Here is a 25,534-nt window from a genome sequence, read left to right as displayed (position 1 = left end):
AACCCCTCCAATCCATACATAAAATACATACATCCATAAAAAGGGCTCTGTGGCTCAGACTGGTAAGACAGTCTGTTATTAACACAGCTGCCTGCAATTACTGCAGGTTCTAGTCCCACCAGGCCCAAGGTTGACTCAGCCTCCCATCCTTTATAAGGTAGGTAAAATGAGGACCCAGATTGTTGGGGGCAATAAGTTGACTTTGTATATAAATATACAAATAGGATGAAGACTATGGCTAACATAGTGTAAGCCACCCTGAGTCTTCAGAGAAGGGCGATATAAATGCAAATAAAAAAAATACATGCAGCAAACTGACACCCACTATGAAGATGTAGCAAGACCATGAACAAAAAGCCAAACAACAGCAATGCAGCTCACCAGCTCAAATCCCCCTGCAACTCAGACTAATCTGAGCACAACCAAGCCCCCACCCAAACAGGACACACCCCCATCCAATCAGAGCACAAAAAAAACCCCAGCCAATCAGAGCACAGCCAAGCTCCCACCCAATCAGTTCAAACCCCCACTAGCAGTTAAAAGGAAGAAACAGCTGCAATCACACATTGCTCCCAGAAGCACGAAGCTGAAGCCTGAAGATGACGAATGAGACTTCGTCGAAACGTCGCCATGACACTTCCAATTTTACACGGGAGAAAACCCGAACAACCAAAGACCTACATACAAACACCCATGAAAACCTCAGAAAACATATACATACATACACACACACACACACACACACACATATATATATATTATTGATTTTAAAAACAAACAAAAAACAATAGACATTGCTCTACGTCTCTGGTTTCTAACATTTACATCAAGTTCAAGTTACTATATCATATATTCCTCAGTCTATATACAAATTTACATATCTCCTAATTCCTTATATATCAAGTATGTACTATATTACTACTACCCCTACAACTATATACATATTTAATAAATCTATTATACCCTCACAAGTACAATATACATTGATATATATGTTTCCAGACATTCATTATCTCTTGTTTTTGGCATTCTTCCTCCTATTAAGCCAGTCATAGAATTTACTCCAGACCTCATAGTATCTTGATTCGCTTTTATCTTTGAGTTCTAAAGTAAGTCTGTCCATCTCTGCACAGTTGTATATTTTGCTTATTACATCTTCTTCTGAGGATATTTCTTTACACTTCCATTTTTGAGCAAAAGCTAGTCTTGCCGTGGTTAATACTCACATATCTTCTTTAATACCATGAATCATTGTGGTTTAAAAATGAAGCACACTAACAACTAGACATTATCTCAAACTTAGCATGACCTCTAGTTACAATATGACCTCAGATTTATAAGTGGTATCTGATTCAAGTATGAACATGCTTAGAATATTGAAACAGCAAAGGTGAACTAAGTGTACTGTTTGGGAGCTGGAGGTGAAATTTTCCTACCACAAGGGACTTGAAAAATCATGAAAGCATGAAACTGCACCAGTTAACCTGTTTAAAAACAGCAAAGTAGCTCAAAGAAAGCAACTTTCAAACATTTCTGCTGAGTTTTAAATTGGCACGCTCTGCATGTCAAGTAGGTGGTAAAATCACTACACCACCGAGAAAGACCAGTACTGGAAGTTGCAGCAGACCTTCTTGAGAAAAACCTTGGAAAATGAGATACTGCTGTCACTGGGTTTTGCCTAGAACAAAGTAGGCAGCAGACAAACTAGACAATAAAACCTGAACTGATACAAGTCAGAAAAACACTCTTTTAAACTTGAAGCAAAAAAAGCATTGATGGGGTTCACATTTGCAGATGGCTGGAGGTGAGTAGAAGATATCATCTATTCCTGACCTCCAAAATCTTTGGTGGTCCATACTCTATTCAAGCAACCTGGAAGTGTGAATATATCTTTGTCTCTTGCACCTTATATAGCCATTAATTCTCAAGGAGAAATAAATGGGGATAGGCCATTTAAAATGCAATTGAATATATGTGTTTTTAAAATGCAATTGAATATGTGCATTTTCTACCCTTATTTTACCTCTAAACTGCTGATCAACAACCCTATTCAAGTAGACTCAGATCCTCTTTGGCAGGATGAGATGGATATATCCCTGGAGGGCCATTGTGAGAATTATGTTAGGTATCTGTCAGGTATAATCACTGAGATTTGTTCCAATTTCTATAGAGTTGTTAGAGGAAGGTGGTTCAGAAGGTGGCTTTGCTAAAGTTTCAAAGATACCCAGGGGAAGCGACTTATCTCGATCACTTCTGGGCAGGTTTTAGACTAAGATATGGAGCTAGGATAGTATTGATCACATTTATGGATGATCTCTGGCAGGAAGAGGATGGGGGTTATGCATATCTCCTTGCTCCCCTTCCTCTTTCAGTAGGTTTTGATATCACCAATCTGGACTAGCTTAGAGGCTAGGATTGGGGAACACAGTACTGCAGAGGTTCTTATCCTTCATCTATGGTCACTTCCATTCACCATATAGCCAAAAGAACCCTGTCCATTTCCTAGGAACTAATAGGTTGGTGTTGATAAGATGTAAGAAATCTAGTCCAAGATTCATTCTATGTGGGATCCTTAGGGCTCAGTTTTTACCATAATATCCACCATCCACCTGATGAGATGAGCATAAATCTACAAAAGGAAATAAATAAAATTCCATCAAAATTCGAACCTGATCAAGAAACATTTTATAAGAGAAACATACCATACAATAGAAACAATTATAAGAGAAACATTCATGAAGATGGACATCTGTTTTAAGACTGGAGGTATTGACTTAAACACACATTAGTAGCCCTCCAAAACTTAATTCTGATTGGACAATTTGCATTCAGATTGCTTATTTTAGTCTACGGAGAACAGAATTCTTTGGAGTTAATCAAAGGTGTCACAGAATGCTAAATGACATCTGAATACTGCAAATAAATAAATTAGGTGTGTCAAAGAATCTTCAGAAGGCAACAACAAAAGAAATCAACAACAACAGAAACCTCAAATAAACAGAACCTTGGAGAGCTCTTGCTAAAATATTCTGTTTAGAATGATAGAACAGATTGTCTCACCGATATCTAAAGCCAACTGAAAACAATATAAGTAGATGTGGCCTGTGTTGTTGATGGTGGTGGTTGTTGATGCATTATTTTGCACTCTCAGACTTTTGGAAGGCTCGGGATATAGCTTTTTAGATGGAATTCATTCTCTTACTCAGATTCAACTGTATTTTGTTATACTGTTTTGTTAGCTACTGTTGAGAAACATAAGACAAAAGTTGGCTTGACCAGTCAGTTCTAACTGCGGTGCACTTTAGATCTTGGCAGATTTGTGATCCTAACCCAGGATCAATGTGTAGCGTTGTACAGGGACAAATGCCGAGAAAAAGGACACCTGTGTCTTTCCTCTGAACTTTGTGTTATTAGACACTTCTGTCCAGAAATGAAAACCTGGTCATTTAATATAGAGGTGGAGAGGCCTCTGGGGAAAGAAAAGAGCAAGTTCTTTGGCTTGAAAAGAATTTGGCTGAACAAGCACACCAACAAGTCCAGTCACAGTGAAGGAACTGCCATCCAGATGGAATAAGCAAAAACACAGACACATTTTATCTCCTGGACACAGCAAAACAAAGACACCATTTGCTAATACCTTTAGGACAACCAGTGACAAGACAAAATGGTAGAGAAGCAGGCAGACCGACAGAAGATAGTAAGCCTGAACGATGTTTGACAAAGGAATGATCCTTCCTCCAGTATGCCATAAGCCATAGCATTAACAGCACAGCAGAAAGAGAAAAGCTGAAATAGAGGGCTCACAGCAGCCAAGATGAATCAGGCAATGGCAATGGCATCCAGGGATACCCAAAAATACCAACTGAGCTTCTTTGTCAGGACCGGGACTGTGCCATCCCCCACTTGTGCTGCTTGCATCTGTTGCAATTCAAATCAAGTATATTCAGCACAGATTTTAATATTAAACTATTAAACGCATGGTTACATTATTGAAACTAAAAAATAAAATCTAAAGTACGTAAAATTTCATTATATTGGAAAAAATTGATCTGTGCTCCCTGGGAGGATTTTCAAGTGGCAGCAAAATAGATTGAATCATTTTCCCTCACAAGAAAGGTCCAATATCAAAGGAGCGGGGGAGGGGGGGAATAGATACTGTCTTTCACAAAAACCCTGCAGTCCTTTTCCTTAAAACATTAGATAAAGGGAAAGAATCACTAAATAGGCTCTGACTGTGGAGAAAAGGCATTTTGGTCCCACAACTTGTAGGCAGCTAACTCCAAGAATCCCAGCCAGCATGGTCTTTGGCAACAGCGGCTGAATGTTTTGGAAGCTAAAGTCTAGTACTTCTGAAAGGCACCAGATTGAGGAAGACTGTTCCAAATGATCAGCAAAACTATTTTCCAGAGACTGTGTATAATATCTAACACTGGCATTTAATTCTAGGATATGAAAAGGTTATTTCTAATGTTCTGTACTATGAAATAACCTTTCCAATATGAGAGGGTACTTTACAATTTTTTTAAAAAAAAAATCCATTGAGAGTCAGCCCAAAAAAAAAACCAGATCAAATATGGAGAAGTCAGCAAGCCTGCATAGAATGGGTAACAAAAGGTTTAACATCTTTCTGAGGCTGAGCAATTTGTTCTCTCCAGGATATTTCTCAGTAGAAGTCCAGTTCATATTACAAGTGACAGAATACCTGCAGAGCAAGTAATAAGTACACCTAAAATCAATCAAAACTGATTATTTTATTGTGTTTTCTATTGTATTTTCAAAAGAGGACAACATTTTATTGTATTAGGTATGCGGCTGCTCTAAAGTTGCTTTATAGAACATGCTGATCTCATATACTGTACAATCACATCACATTATCATTATTTTCTCCATCCTCCTTATTGCTTTGCTATGAAGGGTCCTATGCCTCTTAGATTTGTAGCAAGATTGACTATTGGAGTTTATTGATCCTTGAGGAAAGTCTGCATTATATGAGACTCTGCAACAATGAGGCAGCACACAAACTGACCAACAGAATACAAACACACACACATACACATATATATGTATGTGTATGTGTGCGTGAAAGAATACACACACATGCTTAATGACAATAATATGCTGAGACAGAAAATTAAGAATTAATTAAAGTTATAAAATCTAACAGAATTCTTTCCTTAAGTTCTTAGAGAAATAGAGATACAGAGGTTACATTATGTTGTTCCCCCAAATATGAAGTTTTACATGAATCCCAACTCCTGTTTTGATTGGGGATAAGATATTTATTTTTACAGAGCTCTATTTGGGTCAATTATATCAACCATAAGGTGTCTGTACTTATTGTAACCAATTCCCTGCTTGTTAGGAATCTTCAGATCTACATAGCTGGTCTTATTTTGAAATGGACTCCCACAGGATGCAGAGGATGAGCTAGCAAGGGTTTATGTGAGCTTTCAAGTCTTAAATTTTATTCTATTTACCCGTTTTTTTGGAGCATAAATTCTAAAGCAATTACTTATGATACTTTATCTTGGACTGCTCTGAGAGAGGGAAGAGTAAAAGAAATAAAAAAAACCTTGTAAATTATTTTAAATCTCTAGAAATCAACCTAGTTATAGTACCGTATTGGTGTGTCTGAAGGTTCTACTAAAATGTGTAGGGTTTAATGCTCCAGTTGAAGATTACAACTCGACATAAAAAAATTGAAACATTGCATAATTTGCTATATACACTAGGCAGTGTTGTGGGAATAGTACGAAGAAACAATTTTCAATTTCCAACTATGCTTTTAAAGTAATACGGTATTTCCCTCTTTGTAGAACTTCTACAAGAACTTACTGAAAGCTGTTTACAAACTGAACTGATAAAGGAAAGGCTCAGATACTAAAACGATAGTCCTCACCAGAGATGGCTATGAAAAAGGGGGTTATACCAGTAGTAGTTTTCACTTACCTTCACTACCGGTTCAGAACTGTGAGTGTGTGCTGTGCTTCTATGCATGCGAGTGTCCGTGATGATGTCCAGGCAGATGGGCGAAGCCTCCCGTCCCACCACTACTGCTTTGCCTGAACTGGGCGAACTGGTAGAAACTCACCACTGGGTGATACCAGGCGTGAAATGTAAAATTTGTTACTACTGGTTCTGTGGGCATGGCTTGGTGGTGGTGGGGGTAATGTGACTGGGTGGGCGTGGCCATTTTTTTTTACTTTTAAAAGCATTTTTTCTATAACCTCTTCGGCTGAAAAAATACTTTTAAAAACCTCTGATGATCAGGCAACTCATCTGGGATCGCCAGAGAAGCCTTTTAAAAGCTTTTAAAGGGTTCTGACGATCCCAGATGAGTTGCCTGATCACCAGAACCTTTTAAAAGCATTTTTTACAGCCTCTTCGGCCGAAGAGGTTGAAAAAAATGCTTTTAAAAAGGTTCAGACGATCCCAGCTGAGCCGTGCGATCATCAGAGGCTTTTTTTTTTTACTTTTAAAAGCATTTTTTCAGCCGAAGAAAAAATGTTTTTAAAAGTTAAAAAAAAGCTTCTGATGATTGCGCGGCTCAGCTGGGCATGCGGGGAGGGGGCAGGGATTTTTGCTACTGGTTCTCCAAACCACCTCCTGCCATCGCTACCGGATCAGGCAATCTGGTCCGAACTGGGAGCATTTCACCCCTGGGTTATACCCATAACTAAAGATGTTGATATATACATTAAATCTCAAAAGCAGTCAAGAATTGATTACTTTTTTCCAAGGTATAATCCTAATAAACTCTGGTGACTAAGGCAAGACACAAAAGAAAATGGAAAGGAAAATGACATGACATGTGAATTACTTTTTGGGCTTTATCACTCTTGGGGATATATTACTAACATCGTAGATAAGAAACCTCTGATATTCCAAATATTTTATTCCAAAGAGCCATGTAAAAATATGTAGACAAAAGCATATTCACAGTACAACTGTGTACAAAAGAATTCAGTATGTATCAACAAGCCCCTAATCAAGGAAACTTCAACCCTTTCCAGCCACATGGCTTGGAAATCCTTATTAACAAATGAGACAAATTATTTGAGGGGAAGCATGGGATTCCAGTTTCTAAAATGCTATAGAAGCGCTTGAAAAACAACATGAAGCTTTTAAAATATTTGCCTTGAAGTGTTATCTGATGTATTACTATTGAAAGAATGTGTCTCTTATTTCAAATGATCTACTGATGACTCTTATCAAATTAGTCTTAAATTAGACTGAACCACAGAAAATACTGTATTTGATAATGATTCACTAATACACAACCAGTCCCAAATATGAATGAGATGCAGACTCATTTTAATTAATTTTAATTTTTAAATTTTAATTTTATAAATTAATGCATTTATAAAATGAGCCAGGAAAAGCTCCAGGCCCAGACAAGATAACGCCTTCTTGCTTAAAAGTCTGTGCTGACCAATTGGCCCCCATCTTCACCCATATCTTCAATAAATCACTAGAGATGTGCTATGTTCCTTCTTGCTTCAAACGCTCTACCATCATCCCAGTGCCGAAGAAGCCCACCATCAAGGAACTGAATGACTACAGACCAGTTGCTCTAACATCTGTAGTCATGAAAACCTTTGAAAGGCTAGTGCTGTCCCACTTGAAAACCATCACGGATCCACTGTTAGACCCCTTGCAATTTGCATACCGAGCAAACAGATCAACAGATGATGCTGTTAATATGGCTCTGCACTACATCTTACAACATCTTGAATCTCCAAAGACCTATGTAAGGGTCCTCTTTGTAGACTTTAGTTCAGCATTCAATACCATCATTCCAGACACTCTTCTAACTAAGCTAAACCAGCTACAAGTACCTGAACAGACCTGTAAGTGGATCACAAGCTTCCTAACAAACAGGAACCAACAGGTAAAGCTAAGCGGAATTAATTAATTAATGCATTAATTAATTAATGCAGACTCATTTTATAAATAAGAGAAAAAACAAAATAAAGTCTCAAATGAAAACTAAGTAAAGAAAAAATAAGGCACAAGTAGAAAACCTAATAAGGAAAAGTAAGAACTAGAAAAGCACTGCTGTTCATAAACAGGTTTCATTAAGAGTCACCTAGTGACTACCCATTAAGAGTCATAACGGGTAGCAAACAAATTTGATAACTAAAAAAATAAAAATAAAACTTAAGAATAATAATCTATTCAAACTTTTGGAAACAGTTGATGAAAGAAATAACAGACCAACCTAAAGCCACCTAGAAAGAAGTTGGAAGCAAAGTTCCAAATGAAGCAAATCAGGTATCTAATAAGGTTGGAGAAACCAATGCATGTTTAATCCAGCAATATCCAATAACTGTTGAAAACTTTATTACTGAACAAAATCATCCTGCAAATAACTCAACAATTTTTTTCTACAGAGGAGAATGTTTCCATATCGAAGGTGATATTTGCAACTAATGAATGTTATGCTTCTATTTGTCAACTTCCCGAAACCTAGGGGCTTCCTCTTACAGATAGAACTAAGACTGCATTTTGTGCAATCTTTCAACTTTCATCCCACTTAAACTTGTTTCAGATGATATTTTAAAGATGGAGTATTACAATTGTGTGACAGCAAGAGCACTGGTAACATTTGACTGTGTTGCTTGGCACAGATGATTTATCAATTTGAATATTTCCTCAGGCAAGAAGGCTTGAAGTAAATGTTTTTAAAATATCTTTGTAATCCCTTTAGATAAACCTAATTTACACAACTCAATAATAGACAAAAAAAATTACCTGAATAAATAGAACTTATAAATACTTGATTTACGCCCTATGGCACAAAATTGTATCATGGTTAAATTGTCTTGGTTGAAGAATTGATTAATAAACAGGTACAGTCGCCATCTATAACTTCACCCCTTTAATCATAAAGCAGTCAGCATGAGCTTAAATGGACTCCGGGGGATGGTAGAGGACAGGAAAGCCTGGAGAAATGTTGTCTATGGGGTCACAATGCTTCAGACACGACTTCGCGACTAACAACAGCAATCATAAAAGCTGTGAAAAAGAGAGATGAATCCATGAGATAATGGCAAATGTAAAAGAAGGGAAAAGAACAAATGTAAGTCCTGCAACATGGACCAATGCAGCCAAAAACATAATGAACAGTCTCTTCACAAAGATACAAATCTTACAATGTCTGTACAATAATGTTAAATGTATATATTCCTCCAAGATGTGCTAAATCTAAAAATCAGGACCACTATACTTGGGCCATACTTACATTCATACAAAATATAAATATGCTCCAGAGAACAATTTCCCACTAGACACTATTGATTGAAATATTTTATTTGGCCAAGTGTGATTAGACTATCATAGTGGGTGATTTTAATGCAACAGAAAAAGGGTCCTAAGTACAAAACAGCAAAACACTTGACACCTTACCTTCAGTGGTGAAATCCAAATTTTTTTACTACTGGTTCTGTGGGTGTGGCTTGGTGGGCATGGTGTGGCTTGGTGGGTGTGGCTTGGTAGGTGTGGCAGGGGAAGGATACTGCAAAATCTCCATTCCCATCCCACTCTGGTGCCAGCCAGTGATTGTATTTGCCAGTTCTCCAAACTACTCAAAATTTCTGCTACCGGTTCTCTGAACTTCTCAAAATTTCCGTTACCGGTTCTCGAGAACCTGTGACAACCTGCTGGATTTCACCACTGCTTACTTTCCTTTATACTTTGAAGGCCTCTAAACTTGACAGTACTTAAACTTCTAAATTTATTTTGTAGACAGAATTTTCCAATTCTGAATGGCTTTTGTCCCAGAAATTGTTGTGGTCGTTTTCCATACTTATCAACTAAGAGATATTTATAAAATTTCTCCAGATACTATTTTCCAACAATTTTTTGTAATAACAATAGCATTAATATTGAAAATGCCCAGTGGGATAAATTCTTTCATAATCCTTTCCTTCATATTTAATTGAACTATGAAAAGACAGGAAGGCTGAAGACCACTTGGGAGATCAATGAAAAACAAACTATTTACACACAAGTCTTGAACACTGTATAACTATTTGTACAAACTTTTAACAATTTCCTTGGAATATTTCTGCAAAAAAAAAAATCTAAAGCAAATTTCTTTCCATCAAATTGACTAACAATTGATTAGAAAAATGCAGGGAAATTTCCATGTTGGGAATTAACATAACACTGCTTCTGCATACATTAAAAGATCTCTGTGAAATAAACTGAATAGGAACATATTCCTTGTAGCTGGCAATTCTGTCACCAATGATAGGTACGGCAATGGTCCTGCTCTATTTAATTCTAGGTATTAAACACAAATGTCTGGAGGAGATTGCCTATATGTAGAATGGCTCATAAATAATTGGGAAGGTTTCTAATTTGATTTTCTAGTAGCAATTACCTTTTATTATGGAAGTGTCCTTAAAGGCTTTGAATGTACATTTGCAAAATGCTATTTGTATGGGGGACACTTCCATCAGGACCCCTGGGTGAAATTTATGTGCTTTAAAAAAACTATGTTCATGCAATTAACATCACATCCAGTTTGAGTCTCCCTTCCTCCTTGGTCATAGGCCCCTGTAGTATTACTCTTCCATGCCTGGCAGCTGTAGGTCTGTATCTGTACTGCATACAAATGGGAGGAACATGACTAAGTGAAGGTGCATACTCAAACTGAGTAATCTGATGTTCTTTGGATATTACTGACCTTATACCTCGAGCTGAGACCTGGGAGCTGTAATTCAACATTTCTGGAAGGCCATGGGGTACTTGCTGTAATGCCTTATGGAGAATCTTAACACTGCCAGTATCATTATGAAACTAAATGTTCTACAGGCAAACATTATTATACCAATAAACAGTCTACACAAGAGAGTAGACTGGTCTCAAGAGAAAACTTCCAGAGTCTAATCCTTAATTCCTTCCCTCCATCTTTCCTTCCTTCTTTCCTTCCCTCCCTCCCTCCCTCCCTCCCTCCCTTTCTTCCTTCCTTCCTTCCCTGTCACATCAGGTATGAAGTGAAGGCTTATTTCTCTTTATTTCTGTAGTTACTATTGGAAAAGGTAGATACTATACAGTGTGTAAAAGGAAACACAAAACACATTTTCTATTTTTTCCAGTTCAAATATGATGCATCTGGTTATTTCCCTAACACAATATCTGGGCTGCAATAACATTCTTGGCCATCAATGTTGGTTTCCAAAAATTGATACCTTGAGGCATACAAGTTTATCCCACAAAAGTCCACCTATATTCAGAAAGTTTTACTCCTAAAATACGTAGAGTTCCTAAACTAAAGCCAAGCAGTTCAAAGATGAATAACCAAAATGGCTAGAGTCCAGTCAACTTAATTATTTATGACCAGTTTCTGTTTAGCTTACTTCTGGTTTGGAGGGATTTGGATGTAGTGTAACTAATTTCCCCCTGGCCTCACTTTTTTCTATCCACTCTTTTAGCTCTTTTGCTGGCATAGCTTGATTAGCAGGGCAGTTCTGCTGGCATAGCTCTATGCAAGCATTTATCTGCAAGAACAGGAATTTCTGCCAAAAGAGAGTTCTTTCTTATTCTATCTCCCACCAGCCAAGACACTTTTGAGTTAGAATTGTACTATTAGTGTAAATTTTGGATTAAGAGTCAACAGTACAACATTTTCCATTAAGTTTTTGCGTATACTGCCTGCAAAACCTTACTGCTCTGGCAATTTTATGTACCTCAACCCTCTAATCACTCACACAGATGCTTTCTCTCTCGTTAAAGCTTTTTTTAACTTACCACATAGAACTATCCTTGGCTTTATTCATATTGTGAAACTTTTGGCATTGATCATTAGTCACTGATTGCACTCACTACCAGCTGTTTTTCTGCCTATTGGGCCTGTTTTCATAAACTTCAAAGACACTTTTGAATTTAAAACATCTGTTTTAAAAGTGTTAAGCAATTTTTTTCGCCTTGATTCACACTAGGGGTCATGAGATGTTGCTTTGAGGCAAGTTGAACGTTCTATATTTTATGGAGGGTTATGGACTAAAGACAGAAGGGAAGTTTGGAATGTTCTCATTTTAGAAATATTATAATATTAAAATCAATTTCACCAGGTGCTAGTGACAGTTTTAGAAGAATTAAATGCTATTTATTTAATTTAAGGTGCTATTCCACCTGCAGAAGATCACAATACAAAAATAAGCACCTGCTTCTTCTCTATCTTGACTCATCTCAAATTGTATGACGATTTCTTCTTCCAACTTTTTTTGCCCTCTCATTCTTTATATTCTATTCCCTTTCTCAAACAACTCCATGCTTCAAATTGCTTTTTCACTTTGTTTTTCACCACCTTAGAGGCATTTTTTAAATAGCTTTACCTAAAATATCCTTTCCTCATCAGCTAATTGCTCAATTTGTTCAATAAGTAGGGATCACATTATTGTTTGTCAATTGAAGCAAAAATAAATAAATAAACTCCTACAAAGTCTAATTACCACAAAATGTAGTGCTGGCTACTAGCTTGTCTGATTTCTCAAACAATTGGATCAGTGCATAGAAATCCTTGGGAGTGAGCTTTGGTATCAGTGTGACTGCTTCTGAAGACCTTCTGCTGGAAAATTAGATTGTCAATCAGCTGTGCCGCGCAATCGTCGGAACCTTTTTTTACTTTTTTAAAGCATTTTTTTACTACCAGCTCCGGTGAATAGGTAGTGAAAAAATGCTTTAAAAAGGGTTCCGACGATCACAGCTGTGCTGCGTGATTGTCAGAACTTCTTTTTTTTTACTTTTTTAAAGCATTTTTTACTACTGGAGGTTCCAATGATTACAGCTATGCTACACGATCGTCAGAACCTTCAGAAGCTAAAATTGTCATGCCCACCAAGCCACACCCACAGAACATGCAACAAATTTTACATTTCACCAGTGCTCTACATGGGCTATCCTTGAAGAGTATTCAGAAGCTAAAATAATGTAGCAACATGGATAGGGACACGGTGGCTCAGGGGCTAGGACGTTGAGCTTGTTGATTGAAAGGTCGGCAACTCAGCGGTTCGACTCCCTAGTGCTGCTGTGTAATGGGGTGAGCTCCCGTTACTTGTCCCAGCTTTTGCCAACCTAGCAGTTTTGAAAGCACGTAAAAATGCAAATAGAAAAAATAGGGACCACCTTTGGTGGGAAAGTAACAGCGTTCTGTGCGCCTTTGGCATTGAGTCATGCCGGCCACATGACCACGGAGACGTCTTCGGACAGCGCTGGCTCTTCGGCTTTGAAACGGAGATGAGCACTGCCCTCTAGAGTCGGCAACAACTAGCACGTATGTGCGAGGAGAACCTTTACCTTACCTTTACCTAGCAACATGGACAGTTATGGATGCCCCTAGGACAGGGATGTCAAACTTGCAGCCTGCGGATCAGATGCATCAGGCGCTGGTCATTCCCACCTCCAGTTTAGCGAAGGAGAAAAAAGTTGTGATACATCATGTGATGAAGTGCCATCACGAGTTTGATACCCTGCCCTAGGGTAGCCCTGATGTGACATTAGGATTATCCTAGGGGCCTCCAAAACTGTCCACATTGTAACTTCAGGGTTATGGGAGAGCATCACTGGTTGATAATCTGCTTCTGGATCCAATTCAAAATGTTGGTTATCATCTTAAAGCCTTCTATGGCATTCATACAGGAATATTAGTCTTCAACTAATGGGATCAGTCCACCCCACTTGTTCTAGCAGAAGAGACCTACTGAGGATCCAACAAGCCAAGGAATTTTGGCTGAAGTCTGGAGAAGAGCCTTTTTTGCCTCTGTTGCCACACTTTGGAACAATTTGCCATCAGAGATGAGATTTGCCCACTCTCTTCTAAGCTTCAGGAAAAATCTTAAAACCTAGCTATACCAGCTGGCATCGGTATTTGGTTGAGCAATTCAATCTCTGGTCTAATTGCCATTGTAACACATAGCACCAGCAGTTACAAGTTAAAGAAGGGATTCAAATTTCCACTACTCTCCCTTTTCACGAAGCAGTTAATAAGACAATTTTCCACAAACATAGTTAGATTGTACATGTTTACGTGATTTCTCTGATAGGTAATCTTTAAATTTGTAGATTCTTTTTTCTTTTGTCGTCTTAGTTCTCATGAATTTGTTTAAATTTGTGGAAAGGACAAACTGCATAGAGTGAAGATCCCAAACATGTTTTCTCTAATTGCTACCAGGGAGATTTATAAGGGATGCATTTGTGTAGATTTGAACATATTGCAGCTCTCCCTACAAGCCAAGCCTCTAACTCAACTTTGGACCATGCAGAAAGCTATACTGGTATTGTTTTCAGTATGTGAAGGTCAACTAAAGAAAATAGAACATTGAGTCTCTCACACTTTTAGCATATACTAAAAGAAAGTTGTCTCTGAGATAGCTGACAAAGTTAGCAGGAAGAAGGTAACTATTTTATACCAGGAAGCTACATTTAGTATTTCAATAAAACAATAACCTAAGTTACATTTTCTTCATAATAAATTGGTTCTCTTTGTCAACATTCCAAGCCCCAAATAAAAAAAAAATGACAAGCATTTTTGTTAATATGATTTAAAATTGCGGCTAACATAAATTCTAGAGTATGATAAAAATTATTTAAGCACTATTCTAGCTTCTATTTGAGATAATGTATTTCCACACTGGGAATATTGGAGTGATTAGAAATAAGAAAAATAACTGAAGACGTTCTGATGCCTTATTTTAATGGTGTAAAAGTAACCCTTCATTATTGGGGAGAGGATGAATATCCTACAAAAGGAACTATCAGGCTGCATCAACTTACTATTAGTACCAATATAGGTAGTCTTCAACTTATGACCATAACTGAGCCCAAAATTTATGTTGCTGAGACATTTGTTAAATGAGTTTTACCCCATTTTGATGACCTTTCTTGCCACACTTGTTAAGTAAATCATTGTGTCAACCCTGAAGTGAATATGGCTGAGGCTATCTTGGAGGCTTCAGGGTTGCCACAAAGCAGAAGAAGGAGCAAGGATGGGGGAAATAACTAGATGGGGATTTGTAGTCAAAACAAGAAAGTTTTCCTGTGGGAACCAAGGACATTCTGACAGGTGACTGGCCAGGGGAGGAGTGAAGTAACCAAGCAACTGGCCAGCACCTTGATTGGAGAGCATGACCAATGACTTGGAGGAAAGGGGAAACTTTTACTTTTTAATTAGGTGAAAGCTGTGGGAACTTTCAGAGTCGACTTTCACCAGTTATACCAATATGATGTAGCCAATAAATTGTTCTTTGAAAAATTTGCCTGCCTCAAAGTTCTGCTTTCTATGGGTGCAATTCTTGGAACTCTGACACATAGCAATTGTTAAGTTAATAACATGGTTGTTAAGTGAATCTGGTTTCCCCATTCACTTTGCTTGTCAGAAGGTCATAAAAGGTGATCACATGACCCTGGGACACTGTAACAGTCACGAGTCAATTTGCCAAGTGTCTGAATTCTGATCATAGGACCATGGGGATGCTGCAACAATCGTAAGTGTGAAAAATTGTCATAAGTCACTTTTTTTCAGTGCCACTGTAACTATAAATGATGACTAAATGAACTGTTGTAAGTCAAGGACTACCTGTAGCAAAAAAATCCTTAGGAGACTCCTATAAGGTTCATAAACATTGGAAATAAAAGCATGTTGCAATTTGCATGACACAATATCTTCTCGTTTTCTTAATTTTAATCAAAATCTTTTTTTTTCTTTTATTCTGATGGAAAAAGGAGTTTAACTGGTACTAGAGTTTCCACAGACACATGAAACATGAGAACACTATATTAGGAAAATAATTTGCATAAGATCAGTGAGTTTTTAGTGCTAAACATACTGTAAAGTGGAAAGAAGGTTAAATTACACAAATACTGTTGATTCCCTTTTTGTATGAGGAGAAAACCTCCATAATTTTGAAAAGGGATGATCAACCATGTGGGATGGCCAATTGTAGGAGACCTTTTAGTGATAGTATGACATTTCTAGAAGGTATGTATATACCTTCTAGAAAGTATGACAATTTTATTAAGTCCTAAACAAATCTAAATAAGAAGCATGTTTGGCTTTCCTTTGTCTCCACCTCCTAGAATACCCATATGACAAAAACATTGGAAAGGGGCATAGAACATATTCAGAAAATAAAGTATTTTATGGCTACATTCTTAAGCAATATATAAGAAAGGGAAAACAGGTTGATACCATCAACATGTAGAAGCCAGGTGTAGATTGTAGATAGCAGCAAATGAAGGTTTTCTGCAGGAATGAGAATCCTGATTTTCCAGTATTTTCAATCCATGTTCTTCACTTGAGTCACCTATCCAGAGGGAGAACAAAAGAGTTGGGGAGAAAACATTGCCCATACACTTTAAAATCACTGGTGTAAGGTTTACTTTATGGTTTTTTTCATCAATATATAAAATTCAGAGGTAGAGAAAATGTACCTAAAATGATCAATTCATAGTTTGTCTACCTCAGGTTAAACTGCTGTATCAAGGAAGACATTCTATAATCAGATTTTTGTTAGATTTCTTTTCAATAGTGCTAAGCCTTGTCAGCAAAAAGAAAAACAGTTGAGAAAATGCTAACATAAACCATTTTGTAGTCAATTTGGATACTCTTATTTGATTTAGATTTTGCTATGTCCAGACCTTGCACTTCTTGTAAGATATGAGCCAAGCAAGAGTAAGACAACCTTGAAAGTGTAATTTTAAGAGTTTTAAAAGAAAGTCTTTTCTCAAAAATATCACTGAAAATGTATACTAGAATGTGAACAAATTCGATTCTAAATCTGTTCAAAGTGTTGAAGTATAATCTCCAATAGAAGAGAATATATGTAGCTGAAGGTTAAACTGTGCAGTCCTTGCTACTATCTGAGCTCGGTTATTTACTTACATTACTCAACTAGGTAACATCATCTATGTAAGTGTGGGTTTGTTCCCTTTTTACGTGCAATAATTTGCCCTATCAATTTTGGTGGCAATATGGTTTTCTTCTTGGTAGTTCCTTGATTAGGATATTGTTTTCTGCTTGATTGTTTGTCTGGTGATTAAACTGGAAAGCTTTAAGCCCTAGACCAGAGGTCTTCATCCTTGGAAACTTTATGACTTGTAGACTTCAACTCCCAGAATTCCTCAACCAGCATGGCTGGCTTAGGAATTCTGGAAGTTGAAGTGCAAAAGTCATAAAATTGCTGAAGTTGGAGACCCCAACCCTAAACCAAGCTAAATTGAAACATGGTAAGGAAATCCCTGGAAGTTTGACATTCAGACAAATCAGCCATCAATAGACACATAATAATAAATAAAGTTATACAACATTCAAAAGATACAACAAAAAGGTAAGAAGGAAAAAAAGACCAGAACACATCTTCTCTAGCAGCCAAATCCAGATAATCAGGGATTAACACCAAGAGCTTGAGCTGTTTCCTCAGGAAAGGGCAAATAATGAAGGCAACATTACATCATTGTAATTCAAGTTCTCTTCCTTTTGTCTGTGTGCTGTGATATCAGATGGGGCAGAGTTTCTGTCAAGCTTCTGTGATGCTGCTTTCATTAGTTTGATGAAATCATTGGATCTTTCAGATTCTTCTCCTCATATTGCTCTATGAAGAAATGTAATATACCCAAAGATGGACTACCATCAACTAAGATAACAGTAAAATGTGAAAAATGAATAGGTCATAATTTTAAAATATATCGGAACAACAACAACAACTCACCTTAAACCCCTTTCCAATTTGTGACATGCTGCATGAATTGTCATGAAATGTTGTTTTGAAAAGTTCATTAATGGCCTTTTTAGCCATTCTTGCAGAACCTATTAACAAGACTACTATCCTGAGTTAGTCATATGTGGCTGTTCTTTGATATTTCACATGTTTGTCATACTGTCCATTTTCACAGATCGAAATCTACGGAACAGCAAATATCTGAACTGACAGTTTCAAATTGTCTCTTGTAAACATGCAGTAAAGGAACATCTATAATCAGATTTTATTTTTCTCCAAAGTAGTGAAAGATTCTGAAGTATAAATAATGCATAGCCCTTCAAGCTCTGAGAATAAATGTTTTTTTCTTCTGCTTCAGTTTCCTCCAAGATACAACAATTTAGAAAAGAGAGTTAGGAGGAAAATATTCTCTGCTTCCACAGATATAAACAAACTTAGCATCTCAAGCCCCTCCGGAAGATTTCTTAAATTCAGCTGACAGAAACTCAAAACCATTCCCCAATGACAGGTGCTACACTATCTCTTTCAAAGATGTAATTGCAGAAAGATTCACACACACAAAAAGAAAAAGTGTTAAATTTATTCTAAGCAGCCCAAATTAACACAGGGAAAAAACCATAAACATTTCTAACATGAACTTAATTGAACCTGATCTAATCACTGGGTGTGTAAAGAACAACTATTTATGTTTCTCTTCTTTTCGCAGAAGTTGGATTACAGTCCCAAAGAAGAAGAAAATGGAATTGATGACCTTTATAATGGCAATCTTTTAGAAGAAGTGAATCCTTTGCAAAGAAAAATATACTGAAAATTTGGTCACAATTTGTGACAAAGTACCTTTGTTATCATTGGTAACATAGATAGGCTGTTGTTTATGTTAACACTATACTCTTAAATTTGGTATATGTGATAAATAGCCTATTGGGCTGTACGTGTTTTTCATTGTGTTAACCAAAGCAACAACAACAAAAGGATATATTGGAATGTATTGCCCAATCAATAAAACATCATTTCTTAAACTGTAACTGGACTTGTCCACATTGCATTCCTCCACTGTAATGTAAACTGGAAATGCCAAAAGCAAAATCTTGAAAAACTTCACTATTCATACATAATTTGGGAACTCAGATATTTACCAAAATAATGGATGTGCAGTGGTAGGCAACCTATTGCTAACTGAATGTAGCCCCTAAGATAAAATCCTCCCTGCAAAATCCAGGAAAGAAAAACCAAAAAAATGTCCTCATTGGAGAAAGCTAAAATTAGCAATGAAATGCAAATCACAGAAATTATAGCATTTTTCAGGTGCCCTACTAAGTTGAAAAGACGATTCTAACTTGGAAAGAGAAATCTATAAAGATCATATCTAAATCCTATATTAAGGATGACGATTTGAAGGGCGTCTCCGTGTGGCACCAGCTTTTTCTCTCTCCTCTTCCCATAGCTAAAGCCACCTAACTTTAGGTGGAAATAGTATTTTCCCATCTAGCTCAAAAAATGCCTTCCCCACCATTCTCTCTCCTTTGTGATCATTGTTGATTTCCTTCCATGGGTCTTTAGTTTATCCTACTGGATTTTCACAACATAGAAGAGGAACATCAACACCAACTTCACTACATGCACAGAAATGTCTAGGCAGGTGGGTGGAGCCTCCTGCTGCCACTGCCGCTAGCAGTTCGCCCGATCCAGGGAGAACCGGTAGCAACCCATCACTGCAGTGTTGGTGCTATTATTATTATTATTAGAAGAGTGAAACACTGCTAGAAAAAGAGTCTACCATGACTTCTCTAAGCACTTCCAGGGTTCTTGTTTGCCTCCTATCTAGTTGGTAGAAATTGGTAGAGAAAACCAGTCTTGCCTACTGTTTTCTCTAGCAATATCCAGATCCATACAACTCTCAATGCTCACAAATGTCTTGGTCAGTCGGTGCCAGGAATATCACACCAAGATTCCTAGGGGAGAAAAAAGCCTCTCTAAAGTGAATTGTTAAGGTTCTGACAGGTAACAAAAACTACCTAACTAGCTATCTGTTAGAACATATCTCTTCCTCAAGCCTTGGCTCACATTAGGGATAACAGTTGGCAGATACTTTCTTTGCTTACTGACAAATCTACCAGTCACTGCATCTCACCTTGTTCTGCAATAAACTGTTAAGGAAAGCACGCTTGCTGGCCTCATTGAAGCAAAGTAGAAACTGGCAAGATAAAAAGAGAAAATTTAGGCAGGCATACTTGAGTGGACTATAGGCTGCAACAAACCACATTAAGTTGGTTGTCTAGATTTCCTGTTAGAAATACCCCCTCAACTACAGCAAAAACATCTACAATTGTTTCTTTCTGACTTTATGAAAGGAAAACAGGGAATAGCAGAACGGGAACATAGAATGATCAGGGGATGCATTAGGATCACATTATCAAGTGGTCCCTTATTCTGGAATCAAATGCTCAAGGGGAACAGGGCACTGGTGAAATCCAATTTTTTTTTACTACTGCTTACAAAGTCAGCATATTGCCCCCATTAATCTGGATCCTCATTTTACTGACCTTTGAAAGATGGAAGGCTGAGTCAACCTTGAGCCAATCAAGATCGAACTTCCGGCAATGGGCAGAGTTGGACTGCAATATTGCATTCTAATGACTGTCCTACAATGACTCCTAATACATATGAAAGCATTCTACCTTAACTGCTGAAGCAACAATTAAGATGCATTTATCTTAAAATTCAAAAAGGCTGTCTTTAAAACAACCTAGTTTATTTTCTCATCTTTATTCTCCACCAAATTTTATGGTCCAGAGAAGGATGCAACTTCCCTAAACTGATTTTATTCCCAAAGCAAATCAAGGTAATCAAGTCAGCTGTGTGAGATATTTTTGGGAGAAACAGAGGTCTTGATACTTGGTACTTGATCTCTTTCTCTTGACCTGTATTTTGATGTTGATCCTTTATTTAAATTGTCAGTTTTATGCTTTCAATATTTCTCAGCTTCACTTCTGTATCTCAGAATGTATACATATTTTTATTCATGTACTCAACTTCAGCAAATCCATGTTTTTTGTCATGGCCAGATTTAGTATGTGTGTGTGTATATACACACACACAAATACACGCAGACACGTGCACACACTTGTGCAGGCACACACACACACACACACACACACACATATATAAAATGCAAATAAGAATATACTTTGTTCTAAATTCCTTCTTTACAGATTTAAAAAGAAGCTGTTCCTAAACCATGTGTCCTTTATTATTTTTAATTTTACAAAAGCTTTTTACAGGATTATTTTACAGGATTATTTTTTAAGATTCTGATTTTATAATTTTGTTAGATTTAATTTTTAAAGAAATGACATCTTTAATTTCATCTTTCTTCTCAGGTCTGAACTAGTCTTTTAAATATTGCTTGTTGGTCCTGTAATATTTCTATTATTTATCACTTCAAGGAACACCAATTAAAAACAAAGGGACGTAACTCATAATTTCCACTTACAAAATGTAAGGAAAGAGATTCAGAAGCAATTTTTAAATCTGAACAAAACAAAAAAATTATATATCGAAGGGAAAAAAATATCATTGGCCCAGGAAGCACAAATACTATAAAATGAATAAAAATTATTTGCTATTGATTTGACAAAGTTCTTTAACAATTATATATTATGTTGGATATTGCAGTGTATAAAAAATGCTAAGCCTACTTTCAAAATGAATACATTGAGTGTCATCCTTTTCAGAGGCACTTTTTTTTAAAAAACCAATAAAAGATATCAGTTTATTATAGATATGTAATTGTTTGCTATCTATTCTTGTCTCATTTTTCTTACGAAGCATTTTGCACATGAGTATGTTGCTAGTCAGGCATCCAACCTTTAATAAGGGTATTTAATAAGGGAATAATGATTAAGAGTAGGGTATTAGTTGCCATAGAATCCTGAAATTTACATGGATAATAAAGATAAAGGGAAAGTTTTTGGTCATTTAAATTTAAGATAAATCTAAGATAAATCTAAGATAAATTTAATGTCAGATATTATTGAGTCAAATGATAAAATGGTATTCTGGAGATAATTTAAATCAAAATTGATTTAAATTTAAAGCCAGATATATAAAAATGACTTTCTTGACTCAGCAAGTCTCCAATAAATTACCAGTTATTTTCACTATTATTTTATTCAAACCAAATTATAATCTTCATTCTGTAATTTCTCTTGCATCACTTTGTTTACCCAAATTTTGCATCAACACCCAAATTCTGCTTAGCTCATTAATTTGTAATTTCAATCAAAAGTGGTGTCCTATTTAGTTAGCAATAGCAATAGCACTTAGACTTATATACTGCTTTACAGTGCTTTACAGCCAGTGGTGGGTTTCAAAAAAATTTACTACTGGTTCTGTGGGTGTGGCTTGGTGGGTGTGGCATGGCTTGGTGGGTGTGGCTTGGTGGGCATGGCAGGGCAAGGATACTGTAAAATCTTCATTCCCACCCCACTCCAGGGGAAGGTTACTGCAAATCCCCATTTCCTCCCAATCAGCTGGGACTTTGGAGGCAGAGAATAGATGGGGGTGGGGCCAGTCAGAATTTTTACTATTGGTTCTCTGAACTACTCAAAATTTCCGCTACCGGTTCTCAGAACTGGTCAAAACCTGCTGAAATGCACCTCTGTTTACAGCCCTCTCTAAGCGGTTGACAGAGTCAGCATATTGCCCCCAACAATCTGGGTCCTCATTTTACCCACCTCGGAAGGATGGAAAGCTGAATCAACCTTGAGCCTGGTGAGATTTGAACTGCCAAACTGAAGGCAGCTGGCAGTCAGCAGAAGTAGCCTGCAATACTGCACTCTAACCAATGCTGCACCACTGTGGCTAAAGAGTCTAATCTAAAAAATGCCAATGTCATCATATTAGTAAACTTCCCAGCCTTGGGAACATCCCTCTTATTCCAATTTAGCCAAGATTAAATGCTACTGCAAGCAATGTATGTAAGTGAATAAAGTAGTAGTGGAGAACTGAACTCACAGCCACAGAGAAGTATAGCATTTATTCTGTAAAAGACAAGCTAATGTTTCATCACCTGTTTGTATGAAAATTCAGAAATGATAAAATCAAGTATGTTCTAATATAATTCATAATTAAATTACTGTGTTTTCCCAAAAATAAGACCCTGTCTTATATTTTTTTGAACCCTGAAATAAGTGCTTGGCCTTATTGCCATGCGCTCAAAAGCCCAATTGGTCTTATTATCAGGGGATGTCTTATTTTGGGAGAAACAGGATAGTAATATGCATTATAAGAGGCCCAATCCACAGAATGAAATGAATATAAATAATAACAGTTACACTTAGAAGTACACATCTTTAAGTCACATAACGTCCATAATCACGAAAAGAAATACAGCCAGATTATTTCAGCCATTTCATTTTAGTTTACTAATTATGTTCTTAGTTTGATAACCACTGACAGAAATTTAGCTGCTGCAAGAGGCACATTGTAATTTCTATCAAAGGCTGTTGGATCTGCCTGGCATCCAGTTAAGTCTCAACATGCTTTCACATGGAAATTACAAACAGATGAACATGTTTCAGTGACTTAGTCCTTATTATTACAAAGACATGGTCTTGGTGCAAAATGTGCCTTTAATCATGCATGAAAGAAGAATTTTTTATTTAACTTTGATAAAGGCAATCTAGTCTTTAATCTACTGTCAATTGAAGCAAACAAGGAGACAACTGAAAGGAACAGTTATAATTGAGGTCTTAATTCCATTGTGAGCAAAACAATTTAGCCTTACCTATAGGTGCTTGCCCAGAGAATTGCATACAGGTAATCTCTATCTACTTAGAAGCACATCAGGAATATGGACACTTTGGAATAAATAATCCAATTCAGAACATTTTTTTAATAATCTAGACCTATTAAAACTATTGCTTAGATGTTTGAATAATAACTATTGGTATTTTAAAGCCATAGATTATACAAGACAGCTTTACTGTTGGCTGACCATACTTTGATTTCACGGGACATTGTCCAAACTTAAACAGAACAGCAGCAAAAAAAAAATAAGCTTCCATTTTTTAAAAAAGAACACTTAAATTTTTGCCTGTAAACAGTCTGCATGTTTGAAAGCTGACTTAATCCAGATTTTGACCACCATACAAAAGTTCCCAGTGGAAAACTTTTTTAACCTCTCTCTCTCTCTCTCTCTCTCTCTCTCTCTCTCTCTCTCTCTCTCTGTGTGTGTGTGTGTGTGTGTGTGTGTGTGTGTGTGTGTGTGTGTGTGTGTGTATCACACAGGATGGCTTCAGCATTTTGCATTACAAAACTTGCAAGAGAAGATACTTAACCAAGATACCATGATAATGAAAATAGAATAAATCTCCAGCATAAGTAAAATTTCTTACCTGTTCTATAAGCTAATTATAAACATCCCATCTTCATTTTATACTTCTTTTCTCAATTTATTTTCTTAGGTTTACTTGGAAAACATTCCTTGCAATAATCTGCAAGGTGTTGAAAAGTCCAGCTCTACTTTCTGGGGAAGAAAGAGAAAATTAAAGATGATTCCATGGAAAATGAGTAGATGATTGCAGCAAGATGAAAAGCCGATGAGTAGACAACAAAAGAAACTTGCATTGCCCATACATGCTCTAGGCAGTTACTCCTCACAAGGAGACTGCAAAACAGCAGTCTCCAACAAGTTAGAGCCCTGAGAGATGAGGGAATAACCATCTTACTCAAGATGCACTTGGTGGCTTTGAAAGGTCACTAAATTTGTAAAATTACTTATCTAATCACTTTTGGAAATTACTTGTTAGCTGTTTTTCAGCTTTTAGGAGCTGTTGCATTGACAAGTGTTATAGAAACAGGTGAATTTTCTTCAATCCTTAGTGCAAATACTATTAACTACAAATTAATTGTAGTTAAAGGTTGAAAATATTTTTAGAATAAATAGCAAAAGGGTGACTAAAACTTTAAGTTTAGAAAGTTACAAATGGACTAAGGATCCAGATAAATTTGAAATAAGATTTTTTAATTAATTAAGATTAATTAATTAATTAATCTTTAATTCTTACGGGAAAATGCTTTTGCTTTCAAATTAAAAAAAAACATAGTAAGACAAGAGTTTAAAAATTCACTGGAGGGAACTAGGCAAAACTATAAATTATAATTAAAGGAAAAGTACATTTAAGTTTGACTTACTAATGCAGAATGAAACTTCATCTTAACATTTGACATTTAACATATTGAAGGAAAAATTTTAACAATAGATCTACAAGTTTATTTTAATAGTATCTGCCTCTATAGATTTTGTGTTTAAAAGACATTATGAAAGATAGATGAATTTTACCTGACAAGATTGAGACTGATTTGAAAGTAGATTTTAAAATGACAGGCTACAAGAATCTCATGGAAAAATATGTTACACTGGATATATAAAAGATATTGGCTGTAATGGTATGTGAAAATGATCTCTTTTTTTATAAAAAAAAAATTATTTCCATTTTCCAACATCATATTTATGTACAAACTATTATCCATCATTAATCATTAATTTTTATTTATTGCTGATTCGGACCTACCCAACTGCCACTTCCTTTCTTCACAACCTCCCTCTACCCTCTACTACTTTCCCATCCTTCATCTCCTTCACTTTACTACTTCCTCTCATCCTTCTCCACTCCTCCCTTCTTCCACCCTATCTAACCTTCTTATTCCCCTCCTCCTTCTCAACTTTTCCTACCTACTGGTTTGTGAAAATGATCTTGAGATATGAAGGGAAGGGATACTGCCTAGAAAATGATTAGACAAGGGAG

The 25,534-nt window shown here is 36.6% G+C and overlaps 1 long non-coding RNA gene across 1 annotated transcript; it reads right to left on the bottom strand.

Annotated features, from left to right (window-relative positions):
* Nucleotides 1–756: 756 nt before the first annotated feature.
* On the bottom strand, nucleotides 757–24,315 carry LOC131203222 (uncharacterized). The gene is made up of 4 exons (XR_009156321.1): nucleotides 24,122–24,315; nucleotides 16,196–16,310; nucleotides 8,755–9,018; nucleotides 757–2,629 (listed from the first exon to the last, which is right to left on the bottom strand). It is a non-coding gene; the product is annotated as an uncharacterized LOC131203222 (long non-coding RNA).
* Between the last annotated feature and the right edge of the window lie 1,219 nt (nucleotides 24,316–25,534).

Source organism: Ahaetulla prasina, chromosome 8, assembly GCF_028640845.1.
Source record: "Ahaetulla prasina isolate Xishuangbanna chromosome 8, ASM2864084v1, whole genome shotgun sequence".
Lineage (NCBI taxonomy): Eukaryota > Metazoa > Chordata > Lepidosauria > Squamata > Colubridae > Ahaetulla > Ahaetulla prasina.
Note: the sequence above shows the minus strand (reverse complement) of the source record. Positions and strands in the feature narration are given on the sequence as shown.